A 13,980-nucleotide genomic window follows, 5' to 3' on the forward strand; every position below is an offset into this window, starting at 1 on the left:
TGTCAGCTCAGAGAGGCGATTTTTCTGATCTTCACGGACGTTTCCAGCATCTTTCATTAAGCGCTCATGTACCAATTTGTCATTTTAACCGAGCAGGAAAGAAACTCCCACTGAACTCCCTAGCTCAGGTGCCGGCCGTTAAATCCTCCCAGGCCAAGGCCTACAGGGGAGGCCGCAGGCCAGAGCGTGTGGCCTCTGATGGGGGTGGGGTGAGGCAGAGCCATTCCAGGAGGGAAGTCGGGATCCCCAAACCTGGCTGTCCTGGGCATAGGCTTTTAGGGGACTGCAGAAGAGCCTACACGTGTAATCCTACACAGCAGAAATGTAAAGAAACTTCTTTCAACTTCCTCAAGCGCTCCAGGACGCAGGTAGGGCGCTCCATGAGGGGAGGCGCCACCTACAGGAGAGAGGAACACCTGCAACCCGATCTCGAGAATTCGACCTCCGGGGTCCGGAATCGACGCACCGCCCCTCCTCCTTCTCCTCGTTGTAGCCCCTGACATTTATCAAATGCTTTTCTCCTGGCAGACCCTGTCCAAAGCCCTTGATATGTATTATTTCCTTTAAACATCACAACAACCCTATGAGGTAGGTATTATTGTCATCCCCATGCCACAGAATAGAAAACCACAGCTCCAAGACAGTAACTTGCCCAAAGTCACACCGTTCACAAGTGGGAGGCTGGGATCCCAGCCCCGAGAGCGCCGCTCAGAGCCTGGAAGCTCCACAAGCATTATACGAAGGAGGACGTGGGGGAACGGTTAGCGTCAGTCCTGACTCCGCTCATGATTCTCAGTGTAACTCAGGGCCGAGTACTTACGTGAGTGGACCCTCAATTCTGCACCTCGGGGTTCCCTATTTTTGAGACTGCCTTCAGCTGGAGAGAAAATCGTGGCCAAGGTCATCATAATCTTGTGTAATAAAAAATGATGGTGGGGGGAGAGTAGGGATGGTAGAGATTGTGTCGCTCTCATCTTCTTCGATTTAGAAGGGTTCCGACCACGGCTACATTCTTAGTGATAAGGCAAGAAGTAGAACCCAGGTCTCCCAACTCCCAGTCCTGTGCTTTCCCCCCATACAACCTTCATTCTTTAATCATCCATAGCCAGGCTCTATAGGTCAAAGAAAGCTAATCACACAACGTGGCTTCAGAGACTCCAAGTCTACCCTCTGACCCAAACCTGCTTTGGGGGTTTTTTAAATCTGGGGGCTTTTACCTGAAGTCCCACCATTAGTGACTCATTTCTTTCACTAAAACTTTCATCCTATCCACCCAGGACCAGTAAGGTTTTCACTGTTGGCTATCATTTCATGTGTATGTGGTTGAATTCTAAATCAGTGCTACCCAAAGTGTGGTCCACAGACAGCAGCAGCAGTGCCGTTTGAATATTGTTAGAATGCAGGTTGTGGGTTCCGACCCAGATGTACTGAGTCAGAACTACCTTGGTCCCCAAACTTCAGTGTGTATATACTTAAGGTGTCATCTAAAGAGCTTATTAAAACCCAATTTCCTGGGACAACCCCTCTCCACTCATTGCCAGAGATTCTGATCCAGCAAGTCTTGGGAGGGGAAACAAATTGTTTCTAACAAGTTCTCAGGGGGTGTGGACTGCTGTTGGTTTGGGGACTATTCTTTACATATATGTGTGTGTGTGTGTGTGTATATATATATATAATATTATACTGTATATAATATATATTACATATAATATATAATTTTTTTATATTTATATTTTATATATATAACATATTTATATATTTATTATATATATATTTATTATATGAAGTCCCACTAATGGTGGGACTTCAGGTAAAAGCCACCAGATTTAAAAAATATATAAAAATATTTTTATATTTTTAAAATTTTAGTTATTTAATTAAGCTCTACACCCAACATGGGGCTCAAACTCACAACCCTGAGGTCAAGAGTCACACACTCCACTGACTGAGCCAGCCAGCGCCCCGGTCTGGGGGCTATTCTTCCAGGACTACCTAAAAAATTCCCAATAGCAGATATGGAGAGTGGAAAAGAAGGAGGAAAATCACCCTGGGGTGAAAAGAGAGAGAAAGGTCATTATCACGATTGAAATGGATACAGAGTGTGGACATTTGGCATCAAAGACTCCTGAGCATGTGGGTTCACCATTATGCCTGTGTCTTTACATTTGAATAAGTTGAAAAGCTGCACCATTAAGCAACTTCATACATGGTATAAATGTTCATGAGCTGAATTTATCTAGCCATGGTAAGTAAAATCCCTTCCTGCTTCCCCTCTGGCTGAGCCCTGCCTTTTCAGTTACAAATGGAAGTCTCCCGGCTCCCCTCCGACCATCAGTTAGCTCTCCAATTTCCTTCCAGAGTTAACGGCACTGTAGCGGCAGACAGAGCTGGCCGGACGGCAGGAATACTGTTCCCCGATGGTATCAGAACCTCTTCTGTATTTATGTTTGCTGTGTGACTGTCACTTGTATACAATCACATAGAGACTCTGATAGACTTGGGCTGCAAATCACCCCCATGGCACAGCTCTGCTGGAAGAGGAAAAGGGACTTCAGTGGCAAGCAGATATCAAACACGAATTACATTGCCCTTGTACCAAAATAGACGTCTTTAAGAAATCATGTCTTCTGGTCCTCCTTTGCTACACTTCAGACAATATGGTACCAAGAGGCACCCAGATAAACGACAGTCTCTTCTATTCGTAAAAACGACTTGTGAAGGAAAACTCCATAACTTCCCTGCAGTAGAGGGTATTATGATTCAGCAAATATCAAGTGTCCTCTCTGTCCCTCCAGGTGGGGAGAAAACCGAGCCACACCCCTGAGGATGGGCTTAGTCATGTGACTTGCTTTAGCCAATGGGGTGTAAGCAGAGGTTTTCACTCTACTTGCTTGGTTTGGCTTGGCCTCTTCCATTTCTACCCTTGGCCATGAGAAGAGCACGCCGCGGTGGCTTCGGCCTGGGTCCCAGAATGAGAAAGTACACAGAGGGAACCTGAACAAGCTCCACAACCTAGAGCAGAGCCGCCGCAGCCAACCCACAAACCTATGAACCTACGAGATTTTAGGCCATTTCTCATGCAACACTATCTTACTAAAGTTGACTGATATACTCCCCCAGGCACCTGTTCCACTGAAAGTTTTCCAGGCAGTCTTTCACAGTGTCTAACTTGAATCCCTCACACATTAAGGTAAACATCCATTCTGTCTTCAGGCCAAACAAGGGGGTCGTTAGATCACATCCTTTATTCTACATGTCCAAGAAATGTAGCTTGTTTTGTTTAATAACTATATGAGCTAAGAAATTGGAGACACACTCAAGGAATTGTTTTACAAAGTGTCATTTATGCTTGTCCTTATTGGAGCTGTTAAACGGAGGGTCCCCCAAAAGTGGTCCTATCCTTCAGGAACTGGAGAGGTAGCAATCATTGGGAGAGATGCGAATTTGGAGGCGTGTTTATTTTTATTTTTTTTAAGATTTTATTTATTTATTTGACAGAGAGAGAGACAGCCAGCGAGAGAGGGAACACAGGCAGGGGGAGTGGGAGAGGAAGAAATAGGCTCCCAGCAGAGGAGCCCGATGTGGGACTTGATCCCAGGACTCCGGAATCAGGCCCTGGGCTGAAGGCAGATGCTTAACGACTGAGCCACCCAGGCGCCCGGAGACGTGTTTAAAGTATATAGAACTCCCTTATTCTCTCTTGGCTCTTTCTTGGCACTTATCAGAGTTTACAATTATTTTATTTATCTACCTGTTTTCTTTTTGGTTTTTCTCCCCACGAGAAAGTGTTTCCATATGGGACACTGCTTATCCTGTTTACCACTTTATCCTCCGGTACCCAGCAAACTCTGGCATGTAGAGGTGGCTCAAAAATATTTGTTGAATAAATAAAGGAACTCTAATAAAGCATATTGTTGAAACTAGTAAGCAGGAAACAGTGAAAAAAGCCTGGGATTTACAGTGTGAAAGTCTGGCTCTGGGGTGTCTGGGTGGCTCAGTCGGTTAAGGGTCTGACTCTTGATTTCAGCTCAGGTCTTGATCTCGGGATCATGAGATCAGGTCCCAAGTTGGGTTCCAAGTTGGGTGTGGAGCCTACTTAAAAAAAAAAAAAATCGGGCTCTGACATTATGTGATCTTAGACAGTTCAAGGGGTACCTAATGAAGAAAAACAATCATTTGAATAACAATAATGATAAGTCAGTGGGAGCCTCTGAGGAATTTTGAACTGAGGAGAACATGATTAAGATAGCACCTTGGGAGGATGTCCCTGACTGCCGTGTTCAGGGGTCGTTTAGCTGAGAGACACCAGGTAGGATAAGTGAGGGGATAAAGGCCTGAAACATGAGATGGAAGTGGAAGTTAATAGGTGTGAGGTTGGGATGGAGGCCCCAGTAACCCTATCCCCTGATGGGAAAAGAAGGCAGCAGAGAGGGAGTGTCTAAGGTAGCGCCATGATCGGATACCCGTATGGCTGAAGGAATAGCTGTGTTCTTAATAGAGATATGGAAATTTGGCGAAAAAGCCAAATATTTTGGTGAGATGGCAAGTAAACTTGGACAGATAGAATTTTCAACATTGGCCTGGGTATCAGGTGAAAACACCTTGCCCCCAGGACAGCTGGCCTGCAGTCTCAGGACTGCATCTTGAGGGAGAGAGTTCCGAACTGGAAGAACACATGGACGTAGACCCACGGAGGTGACAGCTATAAGAAGAGAGAAGCCAAAGACCGAAGCCAGCCTACAGACTGCCTAATTAGAGGGGGCTAAAGGGGGAAGACTTGGTGAGGAAAGGGATAGAACAAGTGGGATCAGCAAAGGGTCTCTCAGAAGCAAAACAACAACGATAACAATAACAACAACAAAAACAAAAAACAAAAAAAAGGAAGGGGAAGAACGTTGGTGTCCAGCCCTGTCTCTTGTGGGGACCGTGTCCGCAGTCAGACTTCAGAGAGCCTCCTTTAGGAGCAGAAGGGAACATCCTTCAACCTGACTCCCTGGCCTCTAGCCACCTGGGTGGCTGGAGGCCCTAAGGCTTTGTGAGCCTTGAAGAGAAGTCCAGGGAAGGGAAAATGGAGAAATGTAATCAATAACAAGGAGCCTTGTTGTTGGGGTTGTTTTATTTTTTTCTTCTTTCCCACTTCATATGCAGGAAGCAATCCAGGGCTGTAGCTGGTGCTATGATGGGTGTATTCTGGGTGTTCAAAAGGTCATCTGACATGGAGACAGGCTAAATTACGGCTGGAGTGTATGAATCTGAGGAGGCTCTCCATTAACATTTATTAGGAATTGTCATCGCTTCAACCCGAATGGGCCCCAGATGTGGAAACCCCGGCCGCCCCAGACTTCTCTTCCGGGCTGCAATCTCTCCTCTGATTTATTGTTATTAAACATGACCAGATTTTGTAGAGGGGAAAATTGAAGAAAGCAACACACACATGGGGAACTGTTAGGTGGAGGCTGCCAAGAGAAACAAACCATGTTATTATTTCTGGTGGCAGTGGGAGCACGTGGATATGCAGACCATTGTTACAAGACGCCATGGTGCCTCTTTCCTAAATCAAAAAGCTGTAGGCCTGAGCTTCTGGACGGTTTGGTCCAAGGGCAGATGTCTTAACCCTGAGGGTGAGAGAGGGGCAAAGTTGAAGGTAATGAGAAAAACTGAGAAGAGAGAGTTGGTGTTTAGAATTCTAGAAGCCATGGCGGGAACTCTCTTCCTCAAAATATATTACCTTCCAGGGCAGATGACTTCCTTCGAGTCAGTCACACCCACTGGTTATTAGGTCATTTTTCTTATCAATAGTATTTACTCTCCCGCTGTGTGAAATATGGTGAGGGATTCCAAGAAGTCAAAGTTAGAGCCCCACCTTGGGGTAGCTTTTAATCTGTTTCATTTATGCACTTATTCGACGTAATTTTATTAAGCACATACTATGTATAAGGCATTGTTGTAGGTGTTGGAGAAAAATCAGTAAGGAAGAGAGACAGAGTCCATGCTGTCAGAGCACTGACATATAAGTTCCCTTGAAAGTAAGGGAACAGAGTCAGAAAATGCCGAACGATTAGCTACTAGGCAAAAAAGTGTTTGTGAGGAAGGCGGCGAACAGAAAGGCTGCTGTATTAGGAAGGAGTCAGAAAAACTGAATTCCCCTCCTGGCTCTGCTACCCAAGAGTCTGGTGGCCTTAGGTCAATTATTTAGCTTCTTGGAACCTCAACTTCTGGTTTGTAAAATGGTGATAAACCTGCCTTGCCTTATCTCTTAGGTGTATTGTAAAAATTTAAGGAGGTGGTGTATTTGAAGAGTTCCTTGTAAACCGTAAATTGCTGTTTGGTGTCGGGTGTTTTATGACAAGGGCCAAATAAATGATATAGCGAGTGCTATGAACCGGTACGCCGACTAGCCGGGAGTCTGGGGACTCATCCTCTCCTGCTTTCTTTTGGGAAAAGGAGCAAGCAGGACTATCCCCGGGCTTCTGGACACATGTCCCTGGGGGAGCCTTTTACTAGTTGAATCTGGATATCTGTGGCTAATCTTACTAATATGCCATTTCTGGAAAATCCTCACTTGACTAGGCCTTTTTCTTAGACCTCTGCATGGAAATTATCCTATGTGGGAATAGTAGTGAATGCATACAGGAGAGGGGCACGCCTTGAAAATCACTAGGTCTAACTACCTTTGTTGCCATTGTCCCTTTTTGAGAAGATTATTTAAGTTCCAAGGAGAAGGAATTGTGTTAAGCCATCTCGATCCAATTTCCAACTTTACATTCTTTGCCTACGCCAATGCACTTACATCATACATATACGTATATATACACCCACTAGTGCACACACCTGCTTTTTGTCTGGAATTAATGGAGCTGCCCCTAGGGCCAGCCTTTCTAATACCAGGCAACTGGATCAAGCATCCAGGGGCTAAGCCTGCAGCTGTAGGGGTAAAAACAAGGAGAAGAAAAGGAGACAGAGAAGGTTGTAGGACTTAGGAATATTCCGTAAAGATTTATTCCAGTGGAGAGATCTGCCTTCAAGTTCTGGGGGTCTGCAAACCCACATCTTTCTAGTGTGGCCTTGGGACAGGAGGAGGAGAGAGACTCAAATTCTGGGTTGCTACCGGATAGCTGGGGTGCACCGGAAAGGTATTTGGGGAGAAGGAAACGAAGGGGGAGTAGGAAGTGGGAAGGGAGTTTTACTCTGCTTTTCCCTTAGCTAGACAAGTCCAATAGGGCCTGAGGTGAAGTGGGTTAAGACCCTCTTAACCAAAGGGTGGTCCATAGGCCGTCAGCATCCTAGGACTCAATACCTGACTGAGCCTGCCAGATGCATCAGAAATTGCATCATAATCCCTAGATGGTTAGTATGCTTGTTACAGTGTCAGCAGCATTAGCCTAACACGCTACTCTGGGAATGGCTTCTTCCCATGAGCCACTGAGGACCTGGGCTGAGTGATCTCTCTGGCCTTCTGCATCCACTCTCTCCCCTTCTCCTTCCCTACACTGGGTTCTGGTGCTGGGAGATGATCTTTATGAGCTGCGTCAACAGGCTCCCTTGTCCTCTGACTTCCGGTTGGGCTCAGTCAATGGCCCATGCTCAAGAAACAGTGACTTTACCTGAAGTTTTTAAAGGAGAACAAGATAACGCATTTGTATCATGCAGCAGGTCACTGGGAGACCGAAGATAGAGATATGAGCCTGAGGTCAGGGTCTTTATTCCCCCAGATCCCTGCCCACTGGGCCGCGGGTCGACAATGCCCATGATCCTTAACCTAAGGACATGGCTCTGGTGGGTGACCGTCTGCTACAGTTCTTTCCAGATTCTGGGGAATGTTCCATCTTCAACCCTTCGGGCCTGGAGTGCCAATTGCTCCCCACTCATCATGCCTTGTGAATTTCTCTGAACCCTGCCCATAGCTTTGTCAATATGTCTGTATTAAACTCTGCTCAAACAAACCCTGTTCAAGTGGGTCATCTCTTCCCCGACAGGACCCTGATCAGTACAGGATCCCGGGAGAACAGATTCAGACGTTCTTCTTGCTCACGGTGAGGGAAAAGGACTAGATGAGGACTTCCCATTTATGAGATTGCAATAGCCATTGGCCACCCGACATCCTATTTCCTTTGAAGTTCTTGTTTCTGAAATAGAAAAATAGATCACAGGGTCACGTGGCACGTCCTCCAACATGCCTCGGCTTCTGTGCTACAGACTGTCTTCGTGTGCACGTGTGGGTCACACAGGGGTGGTCTGGAGCTGCCTCATTCTGGCTTGCGAGTGCTGATTTTTAAATTTTCAAGAGTTTTGTCAAACAGTTATTTAAGAAAAAACAAAAATTGGGGCACCTGGGTGGTTCGGTCAGTTAAGCATCCAGCGTCAGACTCTTGGTTATGGCTTGGGTCATGATCTCAGGGTCGTGAGATTGAGCCCCGAGTCAGGCTCCATACTCAGTGCAGAGACTGCTGGAGATTCTCTCCCTCTCCCTCTCCCTCTGCTCCTACCCCCACCCCACCCCTGCTCGCCTGCGCGTTCGCAAACTCTCACTCTCTCAAATAAATAAAATCATTTTTAAAAATAAAAAATAAATCAAAAAACTAAAATAATAAATAAAACACATTCTTTGTATTTATTTCACTAGATTTTTTTTAGAAAGACTTTATTTTTAAGGAATCTCTACACCTAACGTGGGGCTCCAATTCACAACCCCAAGATCAAGAGTCACTTGATCTTTCTCTACCTGACTGAGCCTGCCAGGCATCCCTTCACTAGATTTTACTCTAATCTTTTGCGGTTATTTATACCCGTTGTACCCGTATGGTGGGAAAACTATAAGGGTGTGCGACCGTCCATCTCTTCACGATTCTGCACTGAGTGATGTCATAATGATAGTTTGAAATTAGGCATGGTGGGAGTATTTACACCAAAGATTTTGGCAAATGTTACATACAAATCAAGATAGGACTTCTTTTCTGGAGACCTGTTTGTTAAAACACTATGAGGTTAGTCCCTATCTTTGGAGGGGGCTGGAGAGATGAATAGGAGGAAGGGAATCCTTCGAGATGGTCATGGTATTTGGACTTAGGTCGCTTTAGGGGAGATCCATATGTCTGCTTTCTGATGAGAGAAAGAAACGTGGACCAGACTTGGCCCTTGACTAGAAAGGATAAACTAAACAGAGAGAGGAAATATGCTCTTTGGCTCCTTAGGGCAGGAAGAATTAAGCAGACCTTTTAGCATGTGAGATGGAGTATTAGTAATAGCTTACTTTCACAACGGGGTTGTTTGTTTAAAAGCTCTCAAAGCACTTCACATCTGTTACCTCTTCCATCCATCAAGTATTTGACCAAAGGAGAGAAGCAACAGAGACATTTCTTCTTAAAGATAGAAAAACTGGGACTCAGGGAGTAAGTGACCTTTTTAACCCCAGAAAACTGAGCTCCAGAGGGTCAAAGGGCCCAGGACCCAGAGCTAGATGCCCATTGGCATCCCTCCTCTAGCGGCTACCATTCCTGTGACCTTGAGCAAGTTGTCTGAGTTTTCTGAGCCTCAGCTCTTCATCTGTGGAAGGATATGGAGGAATAAATGAAAGAATGTGTATCAGCAACCAGGCGTGTGCGATCAGTGCCGCAAACATGGTGAGTTTGCTGGAGAAACCCGAAGATTTGGCGGGGGGCACAAGAGGAAGAGCCTGTATCACATGACACAAGCCCCTGTAATGGGCACAGCGGGCGTCGTTGCTCCTAAACACCTGCAGGTCAATCCAACCAGGGTGGCATTTCACGTGCCCCCTCAGGATGCCTGGCCTCTCTCTATCCCATTGGAGCCTCACTGCCCCCTTTCCTGTCCGTTCTCTGTCCCCTGCAGAGCAACACTCTCCCTTCTCTAAAGCTTTGGTAACGTCCGCCATATGATAAACACATATCAAGGGATTCTTCCGAGCAGAGTTCCCTTCCGAAGAGAAATCCGGGGAATAAAATGATGACCACCCCGTTCTACATAGAGAGTTATTTGCGTAGGGTTTTCCCATCCACTATTTCCCACCCCCGTGGCAAGGAGTACAATCACAGCCCCTTTACACTGGGGAAACTGAGGCCCAAGGAGTTGTCCAGGGTCACGACTTGTAAGTGGCTGAGTCACGCCTTGAACTTGGCAATGTGTATCGCACAGCACCAGCTGGCTGTGATTCTTCCTTCCTCAGAGCGGGCGTGTTCTAGGCTGTCTCCTGGAGGACCGCTCTCTCTGCCATCCAGTTAGCTGTCCAGACCGAGAGCCCGGAGCGGGTAGATTCCTGAGCGGGATGGATACCAGGTCCTGGACGAGGAGTTAGGAGCCGCAGGCTGAGGCTCCGATTTCTTTCCTCGCTGCTGCAGAGCCGTGGGCAAGAAGCGTGGAGGGGCAGGAAGGGAGCAAGTTAAGAGAAAGTGCCGTATTCTGGGCACCAGGGGCTAGGAACGCGACATCGATTATTTCACATAGTCTTCACTACACTCCGTGAGATAAGAACGTTATCTTCATTTTAAAGGTGTGGAAACTAAGGCTCAAAGAGGTTAAGAAACTTGTGCCAGGTCATCTAGGTGGCGAGTGATGGAGATGGGGTTTGTACCCGTGTCTCTCTGACTCGGAATTCCTCCTTCACCTCCCATACCACGTCGTCCCTCGGAATCCCTGTTTTCTGAGGCGAATCCGGGCACCTAACCTCTCTGGTCCCCAGCTCACACTTCCATCCACTGCTGGATTATGCTCTTCGTCTGGCCGGGGCTCGGGGCTGGGAAACCTTCATGCCGTGATCCACCTTCTCCCAAGTTCAGAGGTCAGAGTTCGGAGTTCTGATGACCGCAGCACCCCCCTCCTCCACATTTCTCTTGGGGCCAGCAGCCACACCTCTCCTCTGCTACCACATTCTTCAGAATGCGGGCTCCCCACCCACAACTCATCCCTGGCCTGGGGCGGACTGTTCATTAAGGGGCGGGCAGGGAGGAGACAAACCAAGATAACACGGAGATCCATCAAGGTGCGGGGCTGACAGGTGCACACGCCTGCTTCTAGCCAGAGGAGCGGCCAGTGGGGTCCTGCCTCACAGGAGAGGGGCTTTCTCTGGAAAGGGAAGGGAGGCTAAAGAGGGTGGGAAAAAAAAAACCCCAAAAAAATGAGATTGGATCGCTCTAATCACGCAGCTCTAAATCACGGAGAACCATGACTCGAACATTCAAGTGGTGGAGGATGGATTTTTACCTCCACTCCTGCTAATTTTCATTGATTTATGTGGCTTGAAAGCATTTATTTTCTGCTTAGAAGCTGCCCGGCTCCTGCTAGGGAGGCTCAGGACTTCCCTAAATGCCCTCGCCATGGAGAGGCAGGAGGCAGAAGTGGGTTTCAGGGCAAGGGCTGTTTCCTGCTTGGTTTCAGTCGCTGCCTGAGGGCCATGGGGCCTAATGGGAGCCCCTGGCTTGCCGTAGCCACCTCCCCGCTCCTGTCCCCACAGCCTGCCTGCTTCTGGTCACAGCTCCTTGAGTTTAACACTCCTGGCAGCTCAGCACTCTGGTTTTTATGTGCTAGGCTGTAATATTTGGTGAGCTGTGAGATGAGGTGGGAGCATTTGCAACTGGCACTTCCCTTCCGGCCCTGCCCGGTGATTCGGGCCCACGGTGTGACCAAGTGAGGCCGGCCCTCCTCCCCACTCTGGCTGCCACCTGTGGCTCTTTGGCACCGTGCCCTTCCTCCGTGGTCTCCTCTTCCCCGAGATCCCATGTCTGTGACACTCCCGTACCTCTTGGCTTTTGAAAGGGGGCATTCAGTCCTCACATTCCAAACCATCTGCACAGTTAAACATTTTTCAAGAACAATTCTGAGTCTGACCAGGACCACATTCCAAAAGGGGAGGGGTGAGTGTCAGGAGGAAGGCTTTCTAAATGTCATAGGCCTTGAAAAACTCTTGACTGATGATGACGAACTAGGGGGAAGCCAATGGGTCAGCCAGTGAGGGTCAAGTTTTCTTGGGGATTAGAAGCCCAAGAAAGCAGTGTGCAGATCTTGAAAACTCCACTTCCTCTGCCGGAGACTCTTGACGTGTCATTTGGGCACCTCTGGTTTATTTCTCCAGGTTCCTGAACCCTCCTGTCCCTTCACACGGTCCAGGGTCAGAGTTCAGATCCCTGTGGATCCTTCCAGCAATCCCCAGTCTACAGTTGTCTTATTTTCTGCTTCATCTTCCCTCCCACTGGCCTTCGAATTGCAGCTGCTTTCCAGGAATGGAGTAGACTTCATTATGGCAGGAGAGTACAAGAAAATGGAGCTGATAATTTTTTAGGGGGTAGTTTTGAGTATAAATGGATGGAGAGCTTCTTAATAAAATTATGGTCAGAAGATGACTCTGAATGAGTTGCAGACCCAGCCTTCAAACACACCAGGAGCAGTGGAATCTCCTCCTGTGTCTTTTAAAATAGAGAGTGTCTTCCACATTTGGTACAAAGAGAGTGGGATGGGTAAGTAAACACCTGGACTCCTGGGAGACATGCAATGCGAAGAAGGAATTCCTCAAGATGAAATATTAAACTTTTATAATAAAGAACCCAAAATGCAATTTCTCAACAAGATAGAAGATTATTATTTTTTCTCACAGAACAGTCTGAGCTCCAGATTGGCAAGGAATTCTCCTTGTTGTCATTCGGGGATCCACGTTCCTCCTGTCTCGCTTTTCCACCATCCCCTATGGTGGCCTTTGTCTGCCTGATCCCAGCTGGGTTGAGGGCACACTCATGTTCTGAGTCTCAGGAAGGATAAAAAGTGTGGAAGATGCACACCCATTTCTGAAGATTCCAGCTCGGGGGCGCCTGGGTGGCTCAGTCGTTAAGCGTCTGCCTTCGGCTCAGGGCGTGATCCCAGAGTCCTGGGATCGATCCCCACATCGGGCTCCTCCACTGGGAGCCTGCTTCTTCCTCTCCCACTCCCCCTGCTTGTGTTCCCTCTCTCGCTGGCTGTCTCTCTCTCTGTCAAATAAATAAATAAAATCTTTAAAAAAAAAAAAGAAGAAGGGGGCGCCTGGGTAGCGCAGTCGTTAAAGCGTCTGCCTTCGGCTCAGGGCGTGATCCTGGCGTTCCGGGATCGAGTCCCACATCGGGCTCCTCCGCTGGGAGCCTGCTTCGTCCTCTCCCACTCCCCCTGCTTGTGTTCCCTCTCTCGCTGGCTGTCTCTCTGTCACATAAATAAATAAAATCTTTAAAAAAAAAAAAAAAAAAGAAGAAGATTCCAGCTCATCACTTCTGCTTTCATTCCGTTACCAAGAACTTCGGCATATAGCCATCCTGACCTCAAGGGAGGCTGGGAAAGAAATATATACATATGAGCGGCCATACTTTCCACAGTTCAACTGTTTCAGAAGAAAGAATAGATTTTTAGACAGTGTCCCTACGTAAGCCTGCATGTGACCCAACCACCAAATAGAGGATCTTCGGTTACTATAAACAATTAGGTCAGAGTTTTTGTTAAAGCAGAAAATTAAAAAATGCAATTTCTAGAAGACATAAAGGCCCAGGGTCTCTTCAAGCAATGGAGCACGACCCCTGGGGGCTTGAGAAGAACATATTTCTTTTTTTTTTTCCTAAGATTTTGTTTATTTATTTGACAGAGAGAGAGAGCACAAGCAGAGGTGGGGGGCAGGCAGTGGGAGAGGGAGAAGCAGGCTTTCTGCTGAGCTGGGAGCCCAACGCAGGGCTCGATCCCAGGACCTGAGATCATGACCTGAGCCAAAGGCAGACGCTCAACCCACTGAGCCACCCAGGTGCCCCAGTTGCAAAATCTAGACATTGTTATCCCTATCTTATAGAGGAAAAAGCTGAAGAGGTTAGGGAACTTTCCCCAAAGCCGCAGGCTAATAAGCGGTTGAGCCAGGATGTGAATCTAAGTGGATCCATATCTTCTCTCTGTGTGCTTTAAAAGATGAAGGGTATTTGCTGTTTGCTTAGGCCTCGGGAAAGACAACAGGCAATACCTGGTAAT

Source organism: Ursus americanus, chromosome 23, assembly GCF_024610735.1.
Source record: "Ursus americanus isolate L20-20 chromosome 23, mUrsAme1.1.p, whole genome shotgun sequence".
Lineage (NCBI taxonomy): Eukaryota > Metazoa > Chordata > Mammalia > Carnivora > Ursidae > Ursus > Ursus americanus.